The sequence below is a fragment of the Camelus dromedarius genome, chromosome 15 (assembly GCF_036321535.1).
Source record: "Camelus dromedarius isolate mCamDro1 chromosome 15, mCamDro1.pat, whole genome shotgun sequence".
Taxonomy (NCBI): domain Eukaryota; kingdom Metazoa; phylum Chordata; class Mammalia; order Artiodactyla; family Camelidae; genus Camelus; species Camelus dromedarius.
This window is the reverse complement of record NC_087450.1, coordinates 38,780,101-38,790,775: the sequence shown is the minus strand read 5'-3', so window position 1 is coordinate 38,790,775 and position 10,675 is coordinate 38,780,101. Positions and strand designations below refer to the sequence as shown.

Genomic DNA, 10,675 nt, shown 5'->3' with positions numbered 1-10,675 from the left:
AACTGTTTCTTCTTAGTGGTCACAAAACCTCTTTTATTATTTGAATTCATAGAGTCTTGAGCTGTAGTTATATGGCAATGCTAAACATAATCTTCTGCAACCTATTGTCACTTATAAAATATGACTTAGCAAAAATAATAACAGAGGGAGGGAGAGAGAGGGAGAGGGAGAGACCATGCTTTTACTATTAGACTAAAGGACAGATGTTCCTCTTCATTAAAGAATCGGGTTTTAAGTAAAGGACTTTTGTTTACCTGAAGAGTTCATTTCCTGGTTACTCTTTGGTAGGGCAAGTTTCTAGATTTACCATGGGTCAGAGGAACTATGTAGAAACAGCTTCCTTAACTGAGCTCTGAAGCTGTACATAAGCCAGCAGAGAAAGTGTCAACAGAGTTTGAATTACCTGAGAAGGAGGGTGACATTCTTTTACTTGGATGAGGTCCCTAGACCACCTGGGAACATGGGTTTCTGCACGGAGTCCCCAAATGGGCTGTAATATTCTGCAGAGAATTCTGGAGGCAAAAATTCTGAGGGATTAAAATTGGTAGACATGGATGTGTCCCTTCTTATAATGATCTAATCCTTCAAATACACTGAATAAACCTGGATCTCTGAGGATAAAGTGCTCCGTTTGACCTCAAACACCATGAGGGCAACTTCGGTCCTAGGCTGCAATCCAGGGTATCTTCCCTTCCCTGGCCAATACCATGCTAGATTTCCTCTTTGCTAAGAGATGAGCTTTGATTTTCACCCTGCTTGTTCCAGGTGTCTCACACTTACAGGCCTCTCTGAAGCCTTCCTGTTGATCCCTGAGGGCAGGCCTCATCCTGCATCTGGAAGTCCATGCTCTGACCATATGTCTTGGAGTCACCTTCCAAGTTCTCTGAGATGGTTCTGTTGCATCTTGGCAGTAGTGTCTTATCCTTTTTAATCTTGTCACTCTCTGCAGCAGGTCATTGGGGCCCTAAGCTTGTTCTCCTGAGCATTTTGTTGCCATTTGGAAATGAGTGAGCTCTGCCTTTCTGCCTTTTGCAGCTGTCACGTTCAATGATTCCAGACTCCCTCTCTGATCCTGGACCCTGTGAGTGGAAAATCTACGACTAGGGAGAATACAAGGTGGTGGTGTTTTCCAAGTGTGTGAGGACTGTATTTTATCTGTTAATTCATGAAGATGGTGCCCACGAGGGCCAGAGGGACCTTCCCATTGTCTCCAGGCCCTTTTAACAGCTGACAAAAACCAGATCTTGTAAATAACAAAGAAGATAGGGTTTCCTATATACAGCCGATGCAGCTCATGCCCAGGGCCTGTGAGATCTGATGAGATTATTTCTCAGCTGTTATATTGAAGCTACATGGTTAATGATGTCACTTGGTCATTGATAGAAAAATGTGTACTTGACTCTTAAATGTAATGTCTAAGACAAGATAATTTCAAGCAAATCTCACTAAGTCTTGGTTACCTACTAATGGAAGAAGACAAAGAGATGGCTTATTTTGGAACAAAGTGAATAAGGCATCATCCTGCTTGGCCAATAGCTCATACAAACAACTCAGAATAGTGGTGGACACAGGGCTTTGGAGGTCCTTTTCCCGGCTTTCATGTCCAGTTCTGACCCTTTCTGATTACATGACTCAACCCCTCTAAACTGGCAACAGGCATACTTATAAGATTTTTGCTGGAATTAAACGTGGTAATACCTATAATTCTAAAATAGTTATAGTATTACATTATAAATCCAAATATTTATAAAACATCTTGCTTATTGTTCCGTGCTTCATAGAGGGTAATTTATTCATAGAAACTTCTTGAGCACCTACTATACACAGTGCTGTGGATGAGAGGACAGAGGAGTCAAAGCTCTTGCTTCAAGAAGGTTACAGTCTAATCGAAGGGACAGTGTGGTAAGGGCAACCCCAGAGAGAGGCATAAGAAAGTATAAAAGCACACAGGAGAGACACAGCCATGCTGGAGATGGAGGTGGGATCAGGGAAGGTTCATGGGAACAACTGCCTGCGTTGCGAATGAGCCACAAAACAATGAATAAAGATGCGATAAAGACGATGTCACATTTAGTATATGTGAGTGTTCTTTACTTTTTCTTTTCTTTAAGTCACATTGAATCACCAACATTTTTCATATTTTTGGCCAATTATTGGTGGTTCCAGAACTCAATTTGTTGGTGTTAAGGAAGAAGGAATCAAATTTATGGACCATTGTGTGTTTATAATTGCATATTAAAATTCCTCAGATTGATCTTTTAAAAACCAACCACTAAAAGATGGAGAAGAAAAAAATAAGACTAGGAAGACATTAAAAGTGGGAAATATCAGGTGTTATGAAATTAGACTCTAGGACGTATAGACTGGAGGGAAAATTAAGGTAGTAAATATTACTGGTGTGTCCACATGTTTTAAATCTTGCTTTCCTGAGGTGGAGGCTGCCTAGCAACAGAGCCACCACTCGGCCCACTCTCCACAGCTGGTCAGCCCTTAGGGCCTGCAATTGCCAAGCTCAGTGGTTACAGTTTAAGAAGGCGCCAGCTTAGAGCAGTTTAGGGATTACTTATAACTAAGTGTCTTAAAACCCAGGGACACGCAGAGCCCAGAAGGCTCAAGGCAGAGCTCTGGGAGTCAGTTAATAACACGCTGCTTTGTAGCCAGTTAAATAGATTTTTGTGGACTAACCTTGGAACTTTATCATCCTTTATAACTTTTGATAATGGGTAAATTCATTCTGACTACCGACAGGGCATTCAGAACATAATTCACCCATAAGATAGAGAAACTTAACCATGTCTTTTTCAGGCCGTGAGGTAAGTCTGGGGAATTCGAGTCTGTATCTCAAATGCATAAGCACCATTTAGTGGTTTTTTTCCTTCATTTTTGTGCCCTGTTGTTAGTACATTTCCTGAGTATTGCACCTCTAGAATCCTCTCAATGCTTTTTTAATTAACAGTTTGGTTGAATAACAAGTCAAGTAGCATTGATAAGATTAAGTGTATAGGGAGGGCACTTTGCTGAGCAGGTTTATCAAATAGAGTTCTGAATTTCAGGATGCTTGCACCATAATATTTTTCCAAGAACAAACCAACACTTGCCAGGCCTTCAGGAAATCCAAACATCTGGATTAAAAAAAAATGTCAGGAACGATCAATCATCCAGTTTTGTCAACATGATGGCAAAGCCCTAGATTATTGAAAAGATTTCCAACCAGATGTTATATAGTCTGTGGATGTATCTAGAATCAAAACTAAAAACACAGACCAAGGAGTAATACACTTCAGCCGTTTTCCATTGGGTCCATTGCATGCCTTTTTGCTTCTTGAGTTGAAACAAGGAGAAAGTTAAGTTCAGAATTTGTGGAGATAATGGAGGCTTTTTCCTTACAGTAATCTGAACGATAGTCATTAAAGACTGAGTAAGAAATATTTAAAGAGTATGTTAGGAACACAACTAGGTGCTCACAGAAAGCTGCATAGAATTCTGGGTAAGTGCAGCGTGTACTCTTTATTTGGGATTGTACAAACTGAGAAGCAGTCTTTTTACATAAAATCAAATGGAATTTTTTGGTATTATTCTAGCTAACAACTCTATTTTTGAAATGTTTTTAAATAAATGTATTAATTTTATAATAAAGCAAAATCCTTTTAAGTGCTAATAGCTACCCTTTATTGAGCACTTACTAAGTGACACTGTACTAAATATATTTCCTGAAATAAACCTAGAAAATAGATACTGTTGATATCCTTCTTTTGCCGAGTAGGGAACCGAGGCACTAAGAAGTCCACTAATGGACTCAAGACTTCACAACTCATAAGCAGTAGAGTTGGGATTTGAAGTCAGGGAGTTCATCTCCAGAGCCTGTCCTGTTCACTCAGCTAGCCTGTCTCTGTTCTAGCAGCCTGGCCCTGGGAACCTGAGGCAACTCTGAAGTGGGGCCAACAAGATCTTCAGTAGAACAGCTGGCAACAACAATAATGGCAGTAATAATGGTTGGCAAATATTGAGGACCTAATGTGTTGTAGCTATTTTATTTTTATCTCTAATTTCCAAACTCTTGTTACGTTAATACATTGTACAGATAAGGAGTCTTCGATATGGAGAAATTGGGTAATGACCAATATCACCAGGCTCTTCAGTAGAAGCCAGGAGTGTTTCCTAGTCTGGGGTTAGATTATTAAGATATTAGATTCATGCTCCCTCTCTGCCTTCACTCCTTGCAGTTCTCACCTGTGTTTCAGGGTCCTCTGTGACTCAGGTACCCATGAGATCTTCTGGGTGTCTCCTCTGACCACTCTTCTCAGCCTTCCTACATCCCTTTTAGGCTGCCCTCTCTGGTCCCACTCATAGACTGATTTTTAGGAGTGTCTTATTCCATTTCCTCAGGGCTTTGTGCTCAAGAACACAGCTGTGGTTGCCTTGGGGGTACTGGGCTTGGATTTCTCTTCAAGATAGAACCTGATGTTCAGATATGGGGAGTGCAGTCAGCTGACAGCCTCCAGCTGCTAAAGCCTTCAGGATCCACTTCAGTTTTCTAGCTGAAGCAATGCTCTTCTTGGGCGATGACTAGCCAGCGACTAAGCACAGAGGCACCAGGAGCTGGCCGTCTCTGCCCGATAAAGCATTGCTCCACTGCTCCCTCATCGGGTTGGCAAAAGGCTTTGTCAGATCTGTGTGGTGGTCTGATCTTCTTTCCATCTCATCCCTTGTTATTTCTCACAGGCATTAACCCAGCTTTTCTCTAATCACAACCCAATAAACCTGTTCCTCTCCTAAGTTCATCTTACTGCCCACTTCCCAGGAGAGGACCCATTGGCTCTACAACTAAGTGAGTAATCTCTCCAGGGCGGAAGATGAGTTTAAGGGTGGTGGTATGCTACCCATTACTCACTGACAGGATGTTAAGCATAGAGTGAGAAATATGAATGGAAACCTTAGAGGGGAGGGGGAGAGAGAGAGAGAGAGAGAGAGAGGGAGAAGAGGGGGGAATGAGAGAGACAGTAAGTACAAGTGGGTGGTGAGCTCAAATGAAGACTTTTAGGTGGGTATCTAGTCTATTCTGTTTATCCATAGGTCTGTCCTTTAGCCCTTCTCTATTTACCCCTAAACCATAGCATTGAGGAATATTGTAATTCATAGGCTGAAATAAGACCAAAAAACCCACCAAAAATACTAACTTAGTTATTTTACTGTCATTCTATAGTCAAATTTCAAGTATTCATAAAGTGCCCACAACAGAACCTGAGACACAGTAGTGAGCTCTCAGTAAATATTTGTTGAATAAATGGAAGAATGAATAAAAGTTTTTTTAAAAATTCAACACATTATACTTTTGAGCCAGTGAAAAGAGTTCTCTAAAATGGCTAATCGTGACAGTTGTCGATAGAAAATTTTCAGACCGAATGAAGGGAAATCTTCATTTTGTACACAAAGCCATTTTTTCCTAGCCAGACAGTATCTCACAGCATGGTTAACAACTGAAAGCTCGTGCAAAGAAGTGGACTCAATTCCTGCCTCCTGGGACTTGCATTGTAATAGGGCTTCCTGGTCAAATGAAGTCAAGTCATTGTAGCAGCTGAGGAACCAAGGGGTGGCTTATGAGGAAGGGAACCCCAACACAATCCAAATGCTCGTACAGTCTAAGAAAAATAGCAAACTTTCTATGTATACTGGTGTCACATTGTATAACTACCTCTTCAAATCAGAAAGCTGCCCAGAAGCCCTTCCTGTTCAGAAAATCTGGAGATGCCTCTGCACTCTTCTAAAAAGTGTGTGTGGCCTGAATGGGTTGGAGGTTGTGCTGGCAAATTGGAGAACTGTCAGGGAAGTGCCTTGGATTCTCAAGGGGAGGCAGTTATGGGATTGCAGTTAAAGGCGGGAAGGACACTTGAGAGGCTCAGATGACATTGGATTAAAGTTCTGAGACACAGCCATTACTAATGCCCCTTGTAAATTGTAATTGGTGTAGGAGTACAGCTGTGCAAAATTTCTCATATAATCTTACTTCGATTGAGTGTTTGGTGATGCAGTAGAAGACATAAGTATATCTTATCCTATTTGAGAAAGAATTTAGACAGCAATACAGTTTTGTTACAAATTGGAGCAACTTGCAGTTTGAGGAAGCCAATATAAAATGGTAGAGAGGGCAAAAGGTAATGGTGAGTAAAAGAAAATGGAACAAATATGTTTTCATTGTATCAGATTGAAAATCACTAATGTAATAGTTCTTCTATAACTAAATAAAATATTCTTACATTAATTTATCAAATTGCAAGATCATTTTACACAGTTTGAAAGTGAAGGGTCTCATTGGCAAGGCAAAATGGGCTGTTTCAAAAGAAAAAAAAACACTCACTGCAGAAAGAACATTAGAAAAGGACATGTGAGAAATAATATAAGGGGGGATAGTCAACTATGGCAAATATTTCATTCCAATATAATACAGCAGAGTTGATTTAAAGGAAATTGATAAGAGTAAAATAAACTTAAATCTGAGATGTCAATCTTTAAAGACTGTAATTTTTAAAGTAATGCCAACTAAATCATTTGTTACTGATGTCAGAACATTCAGGTATTTGAGGAAAATGTCATTTTAAAAATTATGCTTCTACTACATACTGCTTATGAATTATTCAGTAAACATGTGGGGGTGATATTGTTTACAACACATTTCCTGCCAACTTCTGTTTTTCACTATTTTTTTTAAACTTGAGGCAGCTTCTCAGTGTAATCGGTAATAGAAGCAGATGGCACTTCTTTGACCCTTCTTGGCAATCAGTTATTTGCAAGATATGGGGACAGACAATATGCATTAAAATTAGCCCCATCTTTCTTAGCTGCCAAAGAGTAGACTTGGTCATAAAATTTGAGTAAAGAACCTGAGAGTTCATCTAGTCCAATTCTTTTATTTTACAGGTGAGAAAAACGCTTAGTAAGAGAGGTAATAAATTGACCAGCTCAAGGTCATATAGGAAGTAAATGGGGCCAGATCTCAGCCACTTGACTTAGTCTTAATGGTTCCTTGCCCTCACTCCCAGTATCAAGACTATCTTTTCTGTCTGGGGAGAGTAGAATATTTATATATTATACAAAATTATGAAACATTCTAAGCATCCGGAAAACTAACAAGAATAATATAACTCCGGAGTGCTTTCTCACCCAGTTCTGTCAAAACTTAAAACATTTCCATATTTGCAACAGCTTTAAAAAAAAAATCATGATAGAGTTTGTCTTCTTTTATAGATCAGAATCACTACATTCAATTTATACTGAAATGACAGCACATTAGCCATGGATATTTTTTGTAACTCTTTTAAAATCAATTGCGTAATCATTCTCAACACCCTAAAAATAATAAATAATAATTAAAATGCAATATTATTGCCAAAATATTACTAACAAGTAAACATCATCATTCTGCTTACCCTATGACAGGCACTTATTTGCATGTATTGTATTATTTTATGTAAAATCACATTTTGTTATTCTGTTAGGGTTCAGCTCATTTTCATCTAGACAAAATTATCTACCTTTTGTCATTATTCTTTCTGACTGAAATAGTAATGTGCCATATAGGCCTGTTTTTCTTTGGGGCCAAAAGGCCATGAATGGCTTAAACAGTTTCCTTGTATGGGAAAAACCAGATGCTTTATTTTTGGGGTTGACACCGCCTCCTGTTGAACCCCTCAACTTGAGGAACAGAACTGGTGCTGGATTTCAGCCCTAACTAGTCCCCTTTGTCAGCCACTCTTATTTAGAGTGGCAACTCTGATGGCCAGAAAAAGAGACTCTCGAGTCTGTTGAGTAGATCAGATCAAGACATGGCCAGTCAAAAATGAGAAATATGGTGGAAACATTTGAATTGGGTTTGGGATGGGTTTATTGAACTGATGCTTGAATGTTGGCTACATCCAATGATGTTCTGAAAGTTCACATCAAAGAGAGTGAGGAAAGCATGCTGTGAATGAAGGCTGAACTGAGGAGAAGCTGGGAACCCATCCAGGTTTTTCACCCAGAAATCAAGCCTTCCTTGGAACAGATCCTAAATTCAAATGATTGGATTTCAAAGCACATTCTCCCTGAGAATGAAATGGACGGAAAGCTAAGGCAACTGAGATGGAAGGAGTTGGATGTAAGGTAACACGAAAGTCTTACCTACTTTCAGTTACATCTGCACCATCTCCCTCCTGAAACTTCCTCCACAGAGTAAATACAGATGGTGATTTTGTCATCCTCACCCACCACGTCCAGCACCTTATATTTCACCCATCTGATACTTCTCACCTTTCCCCAAAGCAGGTAAAGATCTTTCACATTTCAGGTCATTTATTCATGCCACTTATTTCCTGGCCTGGAATTCCCTTCACCTCCTTTACTTGGAAAACTTCTACTTCAGTCAAGTTTCAGGAAACACAACTCAGGAATAGGGTAGTTAAAGTAAGTGCAAACATGGAGAGATAGACAATACTACGTATTTAGACTACTCGAATTTAGATCACAGAAGTCCAAACTCAGAAAAGCTTCTGGTACATAGTACAAACTCAGGAAATATTAGTAGCTTTCCCTTATGGCAGCATGTGGCGGCAAGATGGCGGTACAAATTTCTAAGATGAGCAAATTTGTCACCAATGGCATCTTCAAAGCTGAACTGAGCGAGTTTCTCACTCATAAGCTGGCTAGCTGAGATCTGAATTATACCAACCAGGACAGAAATCATTATGCTGGCCACCAGTATGCAGAATGTTCTTGGTGAGAAGGGCCAGCAGATCTGGAATAGATTGCTGTGGTTCAAAACAGATTTGGCTTCTCTGAGGGCAATATAGAACTTTATACTGAAAATGTGGCCACACGGGGTCTGTGTGCCATTGCCCAGGCAGAGTCCTGCATTATAGACTCCTACGAGGACTTGTTGTGCAGAGGATGGCCTGCTATGATGTGCTGCAGTTCATCATGGAGAGTGGGGCCAAAACCTGCAAGGTCATAGTACTGGGAAATCCTGAGGACATAGGGTTAAATCCATGAAGCTTGTGGATGACCTGATGGTCTGGGAGCCTATTAACTACTATGTTGACACCACTATGCACCAGGAGCTGCTTAGACAGGGTGTGCTGGGCATCAAACTGAAGACCATGCTGCCTGGGGACCCAAGTGGCAAGACTGGCCCTAAGAAGCCCCTTCCTGACCACATGAGCATTGTGGAACTCCAAAATGAGATACCAGCCACCACCAACTTTGAACAGAAGGGTGAGAAGCTGGAGTCAGTACCACAGCATTATGGGGTCTCCTTGGCAGCTGGACTTGGAGTCTGGATGTTGCTCTATAAAGACCTTTAATAAAATCTTGTTAAAAGAACCCTGGCCTGACTAGACAGCACATCCAGTATTCAGACTGAAGGATATGTTGCCCCATGGGAGCATCATTGCCTCATCGTTTGATTCTCAGGGCTGCCTGGCTCACAGTGTTTCTGTGCTTTCCCTGAAACCCTCTTCATTTCAGCTATGCTTGTGAGCCAAAGGCCAGAACAGGAGGACCCAGGCGGAGTTAACTGAAGAAACAACCTTTTGGGAGAGGGAGGAGTAAATCTGGTGATGGTGAAGCCTGATTGCTAACAGGACAGCACCTTGATTAACTCACCTGTAGTTCAGGATTATGGGTTTAGAAGAGGGATATATTTAAGATGATTTTTATATTGCATATAGAAAATGAATACAATGACCATTATATTCTGGGGTTATACTGAAAAAAAAGTATTAGTAGAATGAATGAAGTAGATAATGTTGTATGTGTCTAATAGTCTGGATAATTTTTGTTGGACTGTAAGTTATTCTTCCACAACCTTTTATCTGCAGTTAGGTCCTTATCTGCTTTTGAGATACCATGAGCAGTACCTTACCTGAAGTGAGACTCACTGACCTGTGGGTCATAGATCATATGTGTACCAGGCCCTGGAACAGTTAGCTAGGCCTGGGCCCACTCAGCTGGCCTTGCTCTTAGCCTGGGGTGCAGCTCATGGCCCTTTTCTGTCTCGCCATGAACTAAAGATCCTGCTTCCACAGACTGGCCCTGGGAATGGAGGTGATCCTGCCCTCTCTGACATGGAATGTTCCTGTCCTGCACCATAGTTCAGTGGCGAAAGGCATGGGCCGTGGAGTCAGACAGACCTGGGTGGGATTCTGGTTCCTTTATATCTAAGCTGAGTTGAAGGTTCTCAACATCTCATTTGTAAATTGGAACTAAAAGTAAACCTTTATATTGTGAGGATTAAATAATAATGTACAAAAGACGATGGTGCACGTAGGGGTGATTAATACCTCTTTGACTTCTAAGATTAGGAACACCATCCAAAGCCAGCTGGACATCGGTTATTGGGGTGGATATTGGCCTACTTGGATTCTGGTTATTGACCTTTGCAGGTCAGACCTACTGCTGAGTAAGCAGTCCTGCTTGCAGTCTATCTTCCTTTTGTTTCTCTGTTCTCCTCTAGCCAGATTCTAACAAAGAAGGGATGGGAGGAGCATTTCTGTGTCTCATAATTTACCTCGGCCTTGGCCTTGGTAAGACAAAGGAGATTGATTACTTTAGTACAGAATAATTAAGTAGGCAGGGTCCAAACTGCCAGTAATATCAACAAAGCAATTCATTAAGCAGAGTAGGTGCTATTGGTTAATAAACTGAC

The 10,675-nt window shown here is 40.7% G+C and overlaps 1 pseudogene; it reads left to right on the top strand.

The window, feature by feature from the left end:
- Positions 1 to 8,587: 8,587 nt before the first annotated feature.
- Positions 8,588 to 9,332, top strand: LOC105105828 (small ribosomal subunit protein uS3-like; annotated as a pseudogene).
- The last annotated feature ends 1,343 nt before the right edge of the window (positions 9,333 to 10,675 follow it).